This window comes from Peromyscus maniculatus, chromosome 9 (assembly GCF_049852395.1).
Source record: "Peromyscus maniculatus bairdii isolate BWxNUB_F1_BW_parent chromosome 9, HU_Pman_BW_mat_3.1, whole genome shotgun sequence".
Taxonomy (NCBI): domain Eukaryota; kingdom Metazoa; phylum Chordata; class Mammalia; order Rodentia; family Cricetidae; genus Peromyscus; species Peromyscus maniculatus.
Genome location: NC_134860.1, coordinates 60,840,950 through 60,860,158, shown reverse-complemented (window position 1 = coordinate 60,860,158; position 19,209 = coordinate 60,840,950). Strand labels below are relative to the sequence as shown.

The window sequence follows — 19,209 nt, the reverse complement described above, 5'->3', positions numbered from 1 at the left end:
CTCCTCATCCTCTGCTTCTAGTTTCTCTCCTCCCTCTTCCATGATGTTCCCTGAGCCTCCAAGTGGGTGATATAGATGTCTACTTAGGGCTTCACACTCAACAGTCTCTTATTCTCAGCATTTTGATCAGTTAGTTACTAGTTTTGGATTTGGCCAATGTCCACTGTCAAAATAGGCTTCCCTAAGACTGGGAGTTGCACCAGTCTGTGGGGCATAAACAAAAATATTTAGGGCAGTTAGACTACATGTCCGTTTAGCAAAACATCAACAGTAGATTCCTCCCTAGACCTTGTGACCTCTCCAGACACAGACTTTCACCAGGTGTCTCTGTTCCTTTTCTATTGCTCTTACAAAACACCACAACCAAGGCAACTTATAAGAGAAATAAATCATTTGATTGGGCTTCTGGTTTCAGAGGGTCAGAGTCCATGATAGTGGAGCAAAAGCATGGCAGCAGGAACAGCTGAGAGCTCACATCTTGATCCAAATGTAAGAGGCAGAGAGCAGAATACTGGGGATGGTGAGAGTCTTTAGAAACCTCCAAGCCTGTCCCCAATGACACACTACTGCAACAAGGCCACACCTCATAATTCTTCCCAAACAGTTCCACCCACTGGGGACCAAGTACTCACCATATTAGTTTATAGGAGTCATTCTCATTCAAACTACTATACCAGGATTACAGGACCAGGTATAGATTGCCTCCCATGAAGTATGATCCAATCAAGAAGTGGTTGGTTACTCCTAGAACAGTCAAGCTGCTATTACGTGACTGATAGCTTGTTGAGAGCATTGATGAATTCTCTCCAATAACATGAATAGCATCTTCTCACATGATGAAAGTTAATCAGCAGAGAGGAAGCTTCCTATTGGAGGATTTCATGCAAGTTGTTGTGAGGTGACTTCTGCTTTTAAAACATCATTTTGGATGCAGAGTTCACAAGAGTGTGAAGTAGGATAAAGATGAGAAAGCCTAGAGACTGGGAAGAAGATTACAATAGCAATCCAGAAAGAGTTAATGGTACCCAGAAAGAAGAAGTAAAAGTCGTGCTCTGCATGTGTTTTAAAACTAGCAGAACAGATATGTGGATATCTGGATGAGTAGACCGGCAGAAAGCTATTTGGAGCATGAAGGAGAGAACAATGATGGAGACAGAGATCGAGAAACACTCACAGCAGTGCCAACCATGCCAGACAACTTTCGGGTCTCCAAAGAAAGGTGAGTGGTGAACTCAGGGAAGCGCAGATTGTGAGAAGATAACAGAGTATATAAACCTATAATAGTGCAAATGGTTGAGAGTGTAGGAAGAGGAAGCAGCAGTGACTGAGGAAGAAGAGAGACCGCCATCAATTATATGGAACTTTGTGCTTTGTGATAGTCTTTGGAAGAGAATGAATCAGTATAACCCAGTACTGTTGTTTTGGAAAGTCCAATGGTAATAATATCTAGTCCTATTTGTGACAGAAGCATTTGCCACTGACTCATCATATTAATACACCTGACAGATGACAGAACTTTAATTTGGGATATCAGAATGATCACTTATATTCTTCTACCATCTTAGTGCTCTTGTGTCAGGCTGCTTACTCCGTACTTATGAATAATGTGTGACTCAGCCATGATGAGCAAGTCTATTCTTCCCATGGAGAGTAACCTCACTTTTGTTTGGGTTGTTATTTTTTTTTTAATGTATAAAACTCTAGAATTAATTTCCTGTTCACTTTTGTGCTTTTAAATCCTTGAAAGGAGTAAAAGCTGACATCACTGGACTTTTCTTTACATGCTCCAAGGCTATGTGAAAATGAGTGACGTAAGCAAGGTCCCCTGCACCTAACAGCAAGGCCTAGATTCAGCTGCAGAATGAGAGGTCTTCTCTGTCTCAGTTCCCATTAAACCGTCCAGAACTTTCCATGTGTACATCCCAGGCTCGGGGACGTGTCCCACAAATGCCCTCCACCTTGACTGATTTGAGTCTGGGTTTTCCTCCTAATCCCAGATCATCAACGAACTCCCCACAGCTGCATCTCATCAGCTACAATCAGCTGTGTGGTTCTATTTCCGCCTCCTTTGCTTCACCTCACCCAGGAAGAGCCTCCTTCTGCCCCTGTTACAGACTACCTGAGTTCTCTTCTGGTAGACTATTCCTCCCACCCCTTGGTCCTTTCCTGTTGCTTTATCAGAACACACAAAGAACAACGTACATTATGATGGCCAACCTCCGGGATTCTTCTAGCACACAATAGATTCCAGCCTGAAGATTTTTAAATTTAGAAGCTTTTTCAAAAAAAAGTGTTTGTACATTTTCTTACCTATACTCATTAGCATAGGAAGAACTTGCATGAATTTGTAGTTGCAATCGCCAACCCTGGGGGCATACCATATGCCAAGCACTGTTTTATATTGTATTTACTGCTTACAGCAATATTTCCATGTTCAAGTGTTGCTGTCATGTTCTTCTTACGGATGGGACAACTGAATTTCAGACCACAGCCAGAAACGGACGTCAAGTCAAGCTGTCTAGCTCCATAGCCCACATAGAGTGCCCTACACTCCCCTGCTTCTGTGGTTGCTCAAAATGAGAGTTTCACTGATTTTGTTGCGGAAGTTCCTTGGTTTTTCTTCAGGGTGGCAGTATCACTGGCATGAGGGTGGGATAAGTCATAGCTGTGTGGGACAGTGGGTCAGGTGTTTATACTTGGTGACTGTCCCTGAGTGTAAAGCTCGGTCCTTACTGCCCTTTACCGTTGAGACACAGGAAATGCTCATTCACTCCTTGACATGTCTCCCAGCTGAATGTCTCCAGGTGAGAACCAAGGGAGAAGTTTGTATCAAGAAGGAAAAAAAAAAAAAAAAGATGTAAAAATACTCGCATCATTTCTCAATCTATCCATCCACTTACTTGGCTTTCTCAACGTTTTGTACATTTTAAATAAATTTATAACTTTTACAAATGTTTCAACTTTAAAGCACATCAATGAAATTCGGTAGTTTTCAGGTGTGCCTGTGATGCTCTTTCCCATGTGTGAGGCTAAATGATCTTGGATAGTCTAATGCTCACTACAAAGAATACAAACTCTACTGTTTACCCAGAGCCCAGCAGATTTTCTTTTTTTTTTATAGTGCAAAGGTAAACTTGGATCCAGCCTGTGCCAATCCTCAAAGTCATAATCGGAAAGTCATGAGGTTTTTCCTGTTTATTTTTGGCTCTCATACTTGAGAACATTACACAAATGCCCATCGTCCTTTCTCAAGGAGACCGGATAGACCAAGAATGAATCCTCCCATCATGCTTTCTAGGCTGAGCTAGCCCCCTTCAGTAGACTGTAGACTTGAAGCTGAATCTCCAAGGTCATCACATAATGCTATCACCCCATGAGGCCGAAATATGGGCTTCCATGGCTCTATTTTAAGTGACTGCTCCCTCAAGAACTCTGCAGCTACGCAGGGAGCTCGGCACTAGAAGGGATGCAGTCACTCAGGGAGGAAAAATGGGCAATTACAAGACATATCCTGAAATAGAAACATCTAGAAACTGTTCTCCTGTTTTTGTTCACTTATTAAAATTGTCTGCCAGTCTTAAACATCCAGATAATTTTACAATGGCTTAGGAGTTATCAGCACCGAGGTAACAGTAGGCTCTGTCCTCTAGTGCCTGTAATAACACATCTGTTCTACAGTGTCCTGCCAGGGCTGGGATAATACAGCAGATGAGGTCCCTTGATGTCCCCAAGTACTTCAAATTTAGGTCTCTTATTATTAGAACAATTTAAGGGCATAGAGATTTTTTTTAAAAAAAAGAATTTCCTTTGAGTGTCACACACCTCACAGCATAACAAAATGTTTGAAATACACATTACAAATCAGACAGTGGAAAGTAACTCATGCAAAAAAAAGTTTTAATAGTTTCTTAAGAATTGACGAATTGAAATGGCTGTGATACAGTTTTAGAGCTGAGAAAATAAGGTAAGACCTGTTTTAGAAAGGACTACCCGTATTGTATGTACGTGTTATTGTTTCAATTTTGCACTGCCCGCCCCCAGGCTACACATTTTACCTATCCTTTCCTTGGGTAAGGGTTAAGGATGACTAAGCAAAATGGCATTACTAGCACTTTCCAGGCTCTTTGTGAGAAGAAATATGGCAGGAATGTGCAGCTAGATTTGTGGTGGCTTCCTGCCAGGGGAGTTTGTCTCCTCTGCTCTGTGGAAAGAAGAAAACCATGGATCTGAGTAGATACAAGGTCTCCTTTGTGTTGCTGCTGCTGGTTTCGGTTTTTGGTTTATTTTTTTTCGAGGCAGGGTCTCTGTGTGTAGCCTGGAACTCTCTCTGTAGTCCAGGCTGGCCTCAAACTCAGAGATCCACCTGGCTCTGCCTCTCAAGTGCTGGGATTAAAGGTGTGTGCCACCACACCTGGATAGGTTTCATATTCATTATGAAAGTGAAAATGGTATTCCTTAAAGCATAAAAGATTCTTGCAGAATGCCTTAAAAGAAAATTGAAAGGCAGTTTGACTTAATTTTTTTTTAATCTGCAAAAGATTGAATATTTAAAGGGAGATAATGAGTAACAGCAAAGAATGAAATGTTTGGCCCAGGGTGGTGGCACAGGTCTTTAATCCCAATACTTGGGAAGCAAGGGCAGGTGGATCTCTGTGAGTTTGGGGTCAGCCTGGTCTACATAGTGAGTTCCAGGGCAGTCTTGGCTATATAATGAAATACTATCTTTGAAAAAAAAAGTGAAATATTCAGGAAAAGCTCAATGTGTGTGTGTGTGTGTGTGTGTGTGTGTGTGTGTGTGTGTGTGTGTGTGTGTGTGTTACAAAATGAAGGTACTACTCGAGAAAGTATAGATGAACTGGAGCAGGTTTGTGACATAATTCATATGATCTAGCCATTGGCTAAATCAGCAAGTGTCTGTGCAGATATTATAACAACAATCTAGTTGGTATTGGAATTAAGATTTAACCAAGTGCTCCTCTTATGTGGTTTCCCGCTCAGGTCTTGAGTGAGAAGAGTTTAGTTGACAAGGAGGATGCTGAGGATGGCAAGTGAGAAATGGGGGTGAGGAGGATGCAGAAAGGATGGGTGCACATTTCAGTGAGGTTGTGGAAGATGTACAGTCCTTAGAAGCTACCACTCCGTCACACTCAGCGACATGAGTACACTTCTGTTCATTTGCCTGTGTTGGTCGGAAGGAGAAATGTTCTTCCTAGGCAGACATATTTGAACACTCAGACCCCGGTGGGTGATGCTGTTGGTGTGGGTGATGGAACCTTTAGGAGATGGAGCCTTTCCGGGGGGAACTATGTCACTGGAGGCGGGCTTTAGGAGAGTGTAACCTCATCCCATTCCCGACTCACTCCCTACCTCCTGCTTCCTGTGCATGGACGAAAGTGTGATCAGCCAGCTCCTGCCTCCATGCCTTTCCCACCATAATAAACTCCATCCCTCTGTAACCATAATCCAAAATAAACCTATCCCCCTCCACCTCAAATTGTTTTTGGTCCTGGTATTTTATCACAGCATCAGAAAAAGTAAACATGCAAAAAAGCAGGGTTGCTGCTGTGAGGAACCTGGCCGTGTTTTTCCTGAGGAATGTGCTTTGGAACTTTGGACTAGAAAAGCTGTAAGTAGACCTTAATAGGCCATCCTAGTTGGTGTCTATAAGGCAGTAGTGTTAAGGGTAAAGGTGGGGTGGGGCTTGGAGGCCTAGCTCATGATGTTTCAGAGGGAAACAAGACTCTTAGCAATTCGGCAAGAGGCCGTTCATGTGCTATTTTAGCAGGAATACAGCTGCAGTCTGCCCATGTCCTGAGGCTTTTGGTGAGGGCCACAGTAATTCCTTTGGTTGAGGAAATGTCAAGGTTACTGAACACTGAGACTGAGGCACGGTCATTACTGATCACTCTTATTCAGATCTATAGTGAAAAAAAGCAACCCATGAGGCAGATAGAAATGGAAAAAATGTCCAGTTTAGAGAGGAAAAGAACACTAGCCAGATTAAGATCGCAGTAAATCGTATGCAAAAAAAGAGGCTGTAATCATTAAAGAGATTAGCAGCATTAAAGGGGAGCTTCCTGTCCTTCCCTGAATAGAACAGGTTATAAGGAATAGAAAAGGTTCCCTGATGGCAAGCCTCCAACTTTTTAAACCAACTGAAGCAAACAAAAGCTGCTGTAACTGTGGTCCAAGGGGCCAGGGGCCAACCCAGGCTGGCAACCAACTTGGCAGTCTTGTCCCTGAAGTACTGGTTTTGGAGAGAAAGAGGACACAAGATGGAGGAGGACACATGCTCTTTCCCTGTGGTTTCAGAGTCACTGAGGCCTGGTAATGTGTGGCGGGGGAGATCCTGAGAAGTTACTGTGTGGGAAGCTCTGATGATGAAGGCTAAGTGTCAATAGAGACTCCAAGATGTTAGAGGTGCCAGAGCATGAGACACGTGCCTAGGAGAGCTGCATAGAGCGGGAACCGGCCTGTCAGAGCTCTGTGTTGCTGGCAGAGAAGCTGGAGAGCCAGAGCTAGCTCAGTCCCTGGAAAGCGAAGCTCCAGACACCAACACATGGAGCTACAGAATTCAGGGTTTGCCCTGCTGAATTTTCTTCGGTCATCTTTCCTCGCTACGCCCCATTGTTTCCTTTGGGAGAAGTCGTGTACGTCCTGTGCCACTCCATGTTGGAAGTGTGGAATTTGGTTGTTTTTTAAATTTTATTTTATAGGAAATCACAGTTTAAAAGATTGCCTTGAGTCTCAGAAGTTACTTTTATACTTTTGAATATTGTTGAGATGGTTAAGACCATAGAGAATTGTTTTTTAATTACTTCTTTTTTTAACCAGTTTTTTTGAGACAGGGTTTCTCTGTGTACCCCTCCCTGGCTGTACTAGAACTCACTCTGTAGACAAGGTTGGTCTCGAACTCATAGATCCACCTCCCTCTGCCTCTCAAGCGTTAGAACTGAAGGTGTGCGCCACCACCGCGCAGCCAAAGATTTACTTTTGTTTGCACGTCTTTCCCGATGAAGCTGTCCCCATGCTGTAAGTTCTAGTTCCTTCCATTTCTTCTAGGGTGACTCTCTTGTGTCACCTCTTCTTCTGACTTTGGAACAGTTCATTCCTTCTCAGCGATGACCATCTCAGTGTCACAGGGGGAGCACATGCGTGCATTGATCCAGCCATGAGCTCTGCAAATTTGACGGCACATCTTAGGTGCGTTGTTCAGTTGGACGAAAGACTAGACAATCTACATCTACACCCTGAAGTTCAGCATCGCTCTTTCCATTGTTAAGCATGTGCAGCAAAAAATCAGCACTTGGAGGGGGGGGGCGAGCACTGACCCTGTGCCCATCCACTGTTTGTCCTGTGATACCTACCAACTCCACTATTGTGCCACTGGAATGACACACATTGCTTCTTTAAAGTGATGTCTCTCTGATGCTTGGTGGCTTTTTGTATATGTATACCCTAGATGGCCTGGGCAATGTTATAGGTGTTCCTGAAGTGAATATGAAGATTTGAAACTCTTGATTTGTATGATTTTGTTGGATTTTCTGGGTCAAGAGAAGAAGATCAAAGAATTCTCACAGGTCACTTTAGGCTGCTTACAGGAAGAGGTACTATGGGGACCTTTGAAGCAGGACTGAATGGATTCTACATCATAAGATGGGCTTATTGTGGAGGCAAAGAGTGGAAAGTTGTGGTTTGGATGAGAAATGACCCCATAGCTCATGTATTTAAACACTTGGGCCCCAGTTGGTGGGCTGTTTGTGGAGGTTATGGACCTTCAAGAACTGGAGCTTGGTTGGTGGACGTGTGTCACTGGGGGTGGGCATTGAGGGTTTATAGTCTCCTCTCACTTCTTCCTTGCATGCATGGGTGTTCTCTCTCTCTCTCTCTCTCTCTTTCTCTCTCTCTCTCTCTCTCTCTCTCTCTCTCTCTCTCTCTCTCTCTCTCTCTCTCTCTCTCTCTCTCTCTCTCCTGTGTGTGGATGAAATGTGACCAGTCAGCTGCTACTGCTGCCTTGGTGTCTTTCTGATCACTATCATACCTGCTTTGCCATAATGGACTCTATCCCTCTTGAATCATGAGCCAAAATAGACCCTTTCTTCCACAAGTTGCTTTGGTTATAGTATTTTATCACAGCAACATAAAAGTGGGAATAGAAAAAGATAATGCGTAGTACTATAAAATTTTTGGAAGAAAATCGTAGGAAACATAGGATACAAATGTGAAAGGAATATTGGAAAGAAGTCCTTACCTGGATTGTAAGGAATTTGTAGAAAAGTGGATAAAATCAAAGACGTGTATTTTATTTCAGTTATTTTAAATAGCTACCTAAATGAATTCTTCCTTATGAGTACACCTGACTTCAAAAGTGAGGGTGACAATGGTTAATGCTGATCCAGGTCCTCTGGGTCAGAACAGGATGCATGCTGACTTACAGGGTGGCAGAGGGGTTGAGGGGTGGGGCTTAAATAGCTGACATGAATTAATTAAAAACAATATTCTTCTTCTTGAGACAGGGTCTTGCTAGCTAGCCCAGGATGACCTCTAACTCTGGATCCTGCTGCCTCAGCTTCCTGAGTGTGGGGATTACAGGTGTGAACCACAATGCTTGGCTTAAATGAAATAATTTAAAGACGGTCAAAGGTTATCTAAAAAAGGCTTAACTATAGATGATGGAGTAGATCTAGGTTAAGGAAAACTAAGCATGAACAAGTTCAAAAGAAAAAAATATACATGACTTTCCAGGGGGACTGAGGTCTCTAAAATTGCAATTTGAATATGTATAATTACATACATGCAATTTGAATATACATGATTACACTCATTGGCTAATGAATCAAGTGTTTCCATCATTGTAGAGAGAAAAAAAAAGATAAACCTTATTCAAATGGAGAAATTTGGGATTGAACTTTGTAAACTGAAATCAATTATTCTTTCTTATTTATATTGACTAGGTTGTCTTGGGAAAGCAAATGTCAATCAAAATCACATCATATGGTTGGGAACACTAAAACTACAATGTATCTGCTGGCAGCATCAGAGGCCCAAACTGCTGCAGGAAATGCTAAGACATCAGCCACTTCCACCACACTGGCAATGTGAGGCACAGCTCTGCAGCCCTTGAGGGGAACACAGCTTTTCTGAAAGCATCCTTTCTGTGAGCTTTCCTTTACTGGGTTACTGACTACTCAGAATTAGAATAAAGATTAAGCATAATGATTTCTGTGTAGAAGGATTGCTTTCAATACCTAGATTATTTTGCCACACACACAGATACACATATGTACACAAAACATACACATAAACACACACAAACACACACACAAACATGCACACACACTCCTTTTATACTGAGTTTACTTGAAAGATGATGGGTAAAGGTTTTACATTAACTAATTCTCTAATTATATTCTAGGATAAAGAGATTAGGCCTTTTGTTTTAACCTAAGATTGACTCACATTTGTTAACACTTATATGAGACAGATGCTAGTTCTAGGTGTGTTTCACTAATTTTATTTTATTTTATTTTTTTGGCTTTTTGAGACAGGATTTTTCTGTGTAGTTTTGGTGCCTGTCCTGGATCTTGCTCTGTAGACCAGGCAGGCCTCAAACTCACAGAGATCCTCCTGGCTCTGCCTCCTGAGTGCTGGGATTAAAGGTGTGCACCACCATGCTGCCGCTGCCACCACCCAGCCACTAGTGATTTTTTTTTTTAGTGCAGCGATCCAATCAGGGTCCCCAACGTGTTAGGAAGGCATTCTGCCACTGAGTCACATGCCTAACCACAGGTGCTTAAAAATATCATGATCAGAATGTATTGTATGAACACAAACTCATTTAATAAAAAGATTTTTTATTTACGTGTATAAGTGTGTGTCTGTGGGTGTGCACATGTGTGAGGATGCCCTTGGGGGCATCTTGCCAGTGATTTTAGATCCATTAAGTTGTTTTATTTCTGTAAAATAGTTCAAAGTGGTTACTTTTCTTATAAAATGCATATTTGTCCTTTCATTCATTTTATGAAATTAAGTACATTTTTGTAAAATTTCTGTCATTGTCACACTAGGCAGTAACACATTACATATTATTTCTTTTGACTCACAAAAACCCAGGGTCCCCACAGAGACAGTCTGTGAAGGGTCTTTATTTAACAATATATAAATAATAGAAATAAATGTCACCAGCCAGAATATACCCTACTTAGGATAAAACATACAATTCAGTGACAATTAAAACAACAAATATTAGCAGTGGTGGCACATGCCTTTAATCCCAGCATTCAGGAGGCAGAGGCAGGCATGATCTCTGTGAGTTCAAGGCTAGCCTGGTCTATATAATTAGTTCCAGGACAACCAGAGCTGCATAGTAAATCCCTGTCTTAAAAACGAAAACAAAAACCACAACAATTTTTCCAAATCATGAAACAGAGAAATAGGGCATTTGTGTTGTACAAATTCAAGACAACACCCTTTCCCCATGCTTTGTTTTGGAAATAGGGCCTCATGTCTCCTATGCTGGGCCCCAGCTCACTGTGTAGCAGAGGATGATCTTCAACATCTGATCCTCCCACCTTGACCACCACATCTGGTTTCTGGGGTGCAGGGAGTCCAAACCAGGGTTTTGCGCATTCTAGGCAAGCACAGATAGTCTTACCTCCAATACCCTTTTATTGTTACCTAAATAATAATAATAAAATGAAGTTTTAAAAAATTCTGCACCAATAATTAAAAGCCAACATTTTAAAAGCTTAGTAAAAATTTGTTTTCATACTAAATTAATTTTATTACCATATGAAAACATTTCTTCATAATTATTAGAAGGGTTGGTGAGATGGATCAGTGAATGTAGTCAGCTACACCCTGCTAAACTGACAACCTTAATCTGTCTGTTCCCTGGGACCAACATGGTGGAAGGAGAGAACTGACTTGCAAGTATTCTGACCTCCATGTGCGCATGTCCCCTCCCCCCATAATAAGTACTAAATAAATGTAAAAAGAGAAGAAATCTAGAGATCTCGCTATTTGTTTAGTTCTCCAGCCACTATTTTGGACCTAGGATGATCCTGGTACGGCACATGATTCCTCTGTGACTTCAGTTAGTAACTGCCTGCTTCGTGCTCTCCCAGGCTCTTTGTCTTCCTCAGCCAAAAACTACCCTTCCCAGACTCCCTTGCAAGTGGAAGAAGCCATGGGACACAGCTGGCGCTCAGACCCAACAGGAAATGAACAGGGGAAGGTCCAGAAACTTAATTTTAGGGAGGTAGCTTGACTGGCTTGCATCTTTTTAGTCTTTCCATCACTTTTACCAAAGCAAACTTAGAGAACTAACTGGCTAACTGTGGACAGAGAAGCCCATGTGGAGACTAGCTGAGCAAGAAAGAAGAGGATTAATGCTCCTGATGACGTCATGGAACAGAGTGGATGCGTGGAGCTCTGACCGCTGGCCTCCCTCTGACACACATTAGAAAAATAACCTGTTTTTCAGGTTTCTTGTTTATCAGTGAACTCTCAACTGCTTCGCCTGGGAGAAAATGTTGACCTTTAGTGTCTGGCAGGAGACAGGCAGGACAGGATAATTGATACATAGATACCAGAATAGCTTCTGATATGAGTTCTTATGGCTTCCCAAACAAGCTAAAGAGCTTTATAAACATTTTTTATTTTATTTTATTTATTTATTTTTTTTTTTTTTGGTGTTTTCGAGACGGGTTTCTCTGTGTGGTTATGGTGTCTATCCTGGATCTCACTCTGTAGACCAGGCTGGCCTCGAACTCACAGAGATCCACTTGGCTGTGCCTCCCGAGTGCTGGGGTTATAGGCGTGTGCCATCACCGCCCAGCCACATTTTTTAAAAATTATTATTTCTTTAAAAATTATTTTTAGATACTGTCTCATTGTGTTGTATCCCTAGCTGGCCTAGACGATCGGGCTAACCTTGAATTTAGCGATCCATCTGCTTCTGCCTTTCAAGTGCTGGGATTAAACATGTACACCACCACACCTATCCATTTCTCTCAATTTTATTTCAGTACATTTTTTTTTTTTTTTCCGAGACAGGGTTTCTTTGTGTAGCTTTGCGACTTTCCTGGAACTCACTTGGTAGACCAGGCTAGCCTCGAACTCACAGAGATCCACCTGGCTCTGCCTCCCGAGTGCTGGGATTAAAGGCGTGCGCCACCACCGCCGCCACCACCGCCCGGCTTCAGTACATTTTTATTTTAGGCGAGTTTCCTTAAATCTAGTTAATCTTCAGTTTACTCATCTGTTTAGTTTTTCAAATTCATTTATTTCTTTTGGTTCTGGGGCTGGAACCTAGGGAACTGCATGTACTAAGCAAGTATTCTGACACTAAATCCCACTTCTAGCCCTAAATCATCTTTGGTATTCTAGATAATTCCTAAGATTCTTTATAGAGATTATTAAGATATTATATACATTGGCATATAGTAAAACAACAACAGTGATGATGGCCTGGCCCTCAAATGTTTAATTCCTGATGACTTAGGAATATTTGTGACCCAAAAGTATCCATGAGACAGGTTATTACGTAAGAACATCAGAACTCCCAAGACCCAGAGCAACAGTCTAAGCAGACAGTTTCACATGAAAGGGACGGAGCCACAGGAGGATGTGAGCTCCAGCTTTTCATTTTGCTTTTTGAGACAGGTTGTGCTATTATAGGAAGAGTGCCGCAAAGTGCTCTTCACGGTCGCTGAGCGTCATAAAAGCTCTCATATCCAATACTGGTAGGTGATGATTGTAAGGGAAAGGGGCCACCTAAAGAAACCCACCCTGATCCTGGAGTTCAGAACCAGTGAAAGAAACACAGCCTAGATCTGGGACCCGAGCCAGGGAAAGAAACACTCTATCCCTGAACCCAGAACCAAAGAAACATGCCCTGACTCTGAAACCAGTGCCAAAGAAACACACTTTGTCCCTGGAATCAGAGCCAGTGAAAGAAATATGCCCTGGCCTTAGAATTGGAGCCAAAAAGCTAAGGAAGGACAGTGAAAGAAACACAGTCTGGCTCTGATGTCAGAGCCATCTCTGCCCCTGACCAAGGAAAACTAATCAATCCCTGAACAGAAAAATCTTCTCCCTGGGGAAACTCTGCCCCTAAGAAATCCTGTATGAACCACCCTGCCTGTTCAGTTGTGAACTGTTCTCTCCCATGGTGGTAGAGGCAGCCACTCTCCTGGACTCCTCCTTCCCAAATAAATCTCTTTCTCAAAAGAGTCTTGGGTGTGAAGATCTTCATTCACCAGCGCAGAGAAGACGAACCTTGCTAAGACATCCCTTAGGGGACTGAGCAGAAAAACCTTGCAGAGATGTTCCCTTAGGGGGCTGAGTAAGGCTGAGCTGTACAGAAAAACCTTGCTGAGACATCCCTACAGGACGGAACAAGATGGGAGCAGAAAAAGTAACAACTTCTTGCTGGAGCCAGAGGAGATGGCTACATTTCTGCAGGGGTTTCACTTTTACCAGAGTGAAGCAGAAGAAGCAACATCTTGGGCCGGAGAAGAAGCAGAACTCTTCTGGGAAGCCCTTCTCCCGGGTTGGGGAGCTGAGGAAAGCTCAGCTATAACAGCTCTCCAGAAGAGGAGCAGGATTGCTGTATCCTGTAGAGAGACCATCCCCTACCGCACCCCAACTCCAGATATCACCTGACTCCCCTGAACAAGCAGGATACCTTTCCCTCCAGAGCTGGGCTGTCCCACTGCAGCTCCAGCGGCCAGAGCTGTCCTAGCAGCTCCAGGTGTCACCCGAGTCCCTGAACAGTCAGGAAACCTTTCCTCCAGGGTTGCAACACTCGCTTACAATAGTGGACGGGAAAAGTTAAAACAGAAAATTTAAAATGATAAATGGTCAGCAGAATAGTTCAGTGCAGAGCATGTGCTTAGCATTGGCAACATTTCTAACTCAAGCACAAGCAGATAAGTATTTTAAACTTAACCGCAAATGTATTTCATTTACCAGTAAAATATATGTAGGCTTTTTACTAGACGTTTCTAGGCTTTTGCTTTGGGTTTACATAATACCTAGTTATTCACCCTAATTCCAATCACAAGTTTAACTTACATAAACAAGTGTGGGGAAACTGAGACCGAGTCCATGAGAGTGTGGGTGTGGTGAGAACAGATGGCCTCCCACTTAGAGGAAGTCTGTAGTTTGGAGTGCACACCTTACTGTGAATATGCATTGGAGAATAACGGCTATCATTTACCTGGCAAATTAAGTGGCTGTCATGGCATCTCCTACGTGTCCATTGTTAATGACAGACAGTTAATGTACTCTTTAAAGATCACAGGCCTTTGGTGAATTGAATATTAGAAAAACGCAACCCCCCCCCCCACACACACACACACTTTACCCTTTATCCTATCCTGTGCTTAAGAGCAAATTCTTGCCTTCAACGATATTTGATCGACTATCTTCCGGTCATTCTCCTCTGATCATGAATGTCTTTTTGGTTCCAAATTCCTACACTCATCACAGGGATGGGAGGTCCCTCAGCCGATATTCACATGTGCAGGTAAACAATAACTAAGATCACACCCAGCATCTTGCCTCTGGATTGAGATCCAAATTCTAGTTCCATTTTGCTTTGCGACCTCCGACGTTCATCAATCAATCAATCAATCTCCATTAATCACTTTTTCTCAAAAGGGAACCCTAGCCTACAGTCTGGTTGGGTTATAGGAGCAAGCGGAGCCCAGAACAAGTCCTTAGTGGAGTGTTTGTTCTCCCCTTTGTGGGGCCATTGCCTGTTAACTCTTCATCCCGTCCAGCCATACAGCTCCGAACACTTGTCGCAGTGCTTGCTGAACCTCCTAGCTGCTGACCGCTGGCCCTGTGGCCTCTCAGCCGATCGGGAGCCCGCATGGTCTGCTGCTTCCCCACACTATTTTTAGGGATTTTTCTGGAACACATTTTTCTCAGTGCAGCTTAGACAGCCATTCCTTTTCTATCTTCTCAATCCCCGAATTTGTCATTCAGTATATGTTAAGTGACTACTATATAGGCACAGTCTATTGGGGGTCCTCAGAGAAACAGAATTGATGTGAGATATCTACATACATATGAATGAAATGAGGAATTGGCTGAGTTCTCAGATCTGCGGTCAGGAAGTAGATGGCACAGTTCCAGCCTGTGCAGAGGCCTGACAGGCGTGAGTCAAATACTTGTCCACAGACCAGAAGACTCAAGATTTAAGAGTCACTGTTTCCGTTTGTGTTTGAAAGCAGGAAATGACTGATGTCTCCAGTTTGAAGGCAGCCAGGTGCAAGGAATTCTCTCTCTCTCTCTCTCTCTCTCTCTCTCTCTCTCTCTCTCCTTCCTCCCTCCCTCCCTCTCTCTCTTAGCATTTATTAAATTCTAATTGATATTCCTCTGCAAATTACTCCATGTTATTTCTATAATATTGGTTCCAAAGGGAAACATCTAGCCTTTGGTAATCTGTATTTGATTTTCTTCCTTAAAATGTGTAAATTTTTTTTTTTTTTTTTTTTTTTTTTTTTTTTTTTGGTTTTTCGAGACAGGGTTTCTCTGTGTAGTTTTGCACCTTTTCCTGGAACTCGCTTGGTAGCCCAGGCTGGCCTCAAACTCACAGAGATCCCCCTGCCTCTGCCTCCCAAGTGCTGGGATTAAAGGCGTGCGCCACCAACGCCCGGCAACACTTCATTTCCTTGAGAGAGACGGTCTCAATATGCTGCTCCAACTTATCTCAAGCTACTGGATTGAAGTGGTTTCCTGGCCTCAGCTTCCTGAGCTGCTGGGACTTGAGTCATGAGTGGCCATGGCTTCCTTGCCTCTCAAAACCTTTTTGTCAACTATGTCATTGGGAATGGTGGAAGTATGAACTAGAACTTCTCAGGTGGACAATTTTGCTGTACATCTAAAGAGCCCTTAACATGTACGTAGTAACTCCTCCTTCAAGGAAATTTCTCCAAGAAAAATACCGGAAATGTTTGAAGTTATTCCTTCCTCATATCTAAAGTTATTTTCACTGTCAACTTCATGTATTGTTTCTCAAGCCACCCCTGCTGCTGGAGTACAGTAAGCACCTCCTGGTGCTTCTTGTGTCTACTCATCCATCGCTCTGCAATCTGCTCTAACTTAAGAGCCAAAAGGATGCTCTGCCCAGAGTCCTCCAGTGGTTTCCTGTGCCACACGGAGGTGAATCCACTTCTCAGCTGATTGACATGCGCTAGGGTAACAACCTTCCATTCCACTCAGACCGCCTCTCTCGGGTCCCTTACATACGAAAGCTCCACTCCAAATTTAGGGTTGTTACGTGATTGTTTTTCTGCTGTTGTCCATTGTATACCCGGCTTGTTGCCTCATTGCTGTTGGGTGGTACCCAAATGTCATTTTCTCAGTGGGTCCTTTTGTAAATGTCCCATCTGAAAATACAACCCCCCCAGGCTACTACTTCACTGCTTTAATTTTAAAAATTACTTTAAGTATATGGTTGCTTTGCATGCACACATATATGTGCATCACATATATGACAGTGCTGGTGGAGGTCAGAAGAAGGAATCGGATCCCCTAAAACTGGGATTATAGTTGGCTATGAGCCACCATGTGGGTGCTGGGTCTTCTACAAAAGCAGTGCATGCTCTTAACTGCTGAGTCATAGTTCTAACTCCTGCTGTTTTTACTTGTCTTTTTTTTCTTCAGTGAGTGTTGTGGTGTGCATTTGAATGTGTGCATGTATGTATTGTTACTTTTTTTTTCTTCTGTTGTAAACACTATGGCCAAAAGCAACTTGGAGACGAAGGGTTTATTTCTTTATTTCGTTTTACAGGCTTCAGTCCAAACCTGGGCCCTCTGCAAGAGCAGCCAGTGCTCTCAGTTGCTGAGCCATGTCTCCAGCCCCCTCCACCGTATTTTTCGGATACAGAGCCTCTCACTGAACCTGGCGTTCACTGTTTTGAGTAGACTACCTTGCTGGTGAGTCCCTGGGATCCACCTGTCCTTCCTCAGTACTAGTTACAGAACTGTGCCACCATGCCTTACTTTTTACCCAGGTCCTGGGGATTTGAACTCAGATCTTTATCCTTGTATAGCGAGCACTGTACCTGCTAAGTCATCTCTCCAGCCCCCGGCTGTGTTTTCCTCTGGAGCAATATCACCATCTGATATAATGCATAGTTTACAGCTTGTAAACGCTTGTCTGCCTTGTGAATGTGGGTAGCTGTTCACTAATGAATCTCAAACATTCAGAGCAGTAGCTAGTGTGCAGAAAATAGTTATGGAATTATATAAAGACCTTGATAAGGTTGTATCATTATCCTTCATAATTGAAGATATAAAGTTATTTTCATATAACCTATTCTGATCACAGTTTCCCTTCTTCATCCCCTAGATCCTCTGCACTTCTCCACTCCTCCAGCTCCATGCCTTCTCTCTCCCTCTTTAAGAAAATAACAGGCAAATTAAAAAAGACAAACAGGAATAAAACAAAATGAACAAATTAACAAACAGAAGAAAATGAAGAAACTAGGAAAGAGCATGAGAAAGGCATATATATGTGCTGGGCTCTCCTGACTCCCCATGGGAGGCCTCGATTTGGGGGATGTGGGGGTGTAGGGTGGCTCGGGAAAGAGGACTGGGGGGTGGGAGAGGGAGGAGGGGGGATCTGTGGATGGTATGTGGAGTGAGTAGAAAAGTTTTAATAGAGAAAAAAAATTAAAGAAAGGCATACGTAAGCACATCGCCCCACACAAACAAAACTTATAAAAACTCCAAATCATAAACCATATTATACAAGCAAAAGATCAGGAAGTACAACAAAAATTCCCCAAAGCAAAATAAGACCAAAAAAAAATCTCCAAAAATACATTTTAGTTCGTTTTGTGTTGGTCATTTACTGCTGGGCATGGGGCCTGCCCTTAAGTGTAGTTTGTATGTCCAGTGAGACTCCCTTGAAGAAACTAATTTTCCCTTTGTGAGCAGTTGTTAATTGGAGTCCTATTGTGTCTGGAAAACACTGTTTCCTTGGTATCACCCATCTCTTCTGGCTCTTAAAAATCTTTCCACTTCCTCTTCTGCATAGTTCCCTGAGCCTTGAGGGGAGGGATTTGATGAAGATATCCCATTTAGTATTAAGTGTTCCAAGGACTCTCACTCTCCGTACATTGTCCATTTGTGGATCTCTGTGACAGCTCCCATCTTCTGCAGGAGAAAGCTTTTCTGATGAGGGCTGAGTCAGACACTGATCTATGGGTATAGAGGAATACCCCCCAATACACACCTTTTGTTTTTGTTTTGTTTTGAAACAGGGTTTCTCTGTGTAACAGCCCTAGCTGTCCCGGAACCAGCTCTGTAGACCAGGCTGTCCTTGAACTCACAGAGATCCACCTGTCTCTGCCTCTTGAGTGCTGGGATTCCACTGCCCAATAAGGAATCTTAAACAGTAATTTTATTGCTACGTTCCTTTAGCAGAACACCCGTATTAGGTTTCCCTTAGGCCCATGGTCTATCTAGTCTCAGGTTCTTAGCCACCTGGGCAGTGTCAGGCCTGGGTTCTGTCTCATGGAGAGGGCCTTAAATCTGATCAGATAGTGGTTGGTGACTCCCACAAGCTTTGTGTCATTATTGCACTAGCAATATCATGCAAGCAGGTCACCAATCAGACCGAAGAGTTTCTCCTCTGGTTGCAGGCAGAGTACCTTCCAGTATCACGAAAGCAGTCAGCTGGGGTGAAAGCTCTAGTTAGGTACCATCTTCCCATGTTCAGTATGATGTATAAGCATTGTCTTCAGCAATAGGGCCTTACCACTAACAGATGGAGAACAACCAATAGTCTTGGCAATACCCTGAGTAGTTCCGGGGTTTTCACACAGCCCCTTTGGCCAACAACTCAACTAAATGTAAGTTTCATTTGGTGGTAAGATTGTTTAGTTGGGGCTTTGTCTTCTCCATTGCTTAATGATTTCATTTCTATTTCTTTCATATGTGTATACATCTTAAGAAGCTTCTACTGTAGTAGTTTCCATATGACCCCTCAAGTGGCCCTTAGTGTTAGCTGTCCCTCCCTAAATTCTATCCCTTACTCCCATCATCTTCCACCCCCCTCTCCATTTACATTCCAGTCTCCCCATTATCTTTCCCCCATCACCTTTTAATAGAATTTCATGCTGGGCGTTGGTGGCGCACGCCTTTAATCCCAGCACTCGGGAGGCAGAGCCAGGCGGATCTCTGTGA

General features: G+C 43.0%; 2 long non-coding RNA genes across 2 annotated transcripts in view; one reads left to right on the top strand and one right to left on the bottom strand.

The window, feature by feature from the left end:
• The window catches only part of LOC107402129 (uncharacterized), a 43,999-nt gene that overhangs the window by 15,612 nt on the left and 9,178 nt on the right, over positions 1–19,209 (bottom strand). The window lies entirely within an intron of this gene.
• LOC143267405 (uncharacterized) lies at positions 6,106–9,219 on the top strand. Its single transcript, XR_013042465.1, has 2 exons — positions 6,106–6,327; positions 8,955–9,219. It is a non-coding gene; the product is annotated as an uncharacterized LOC143267405 (long non-coding RNA).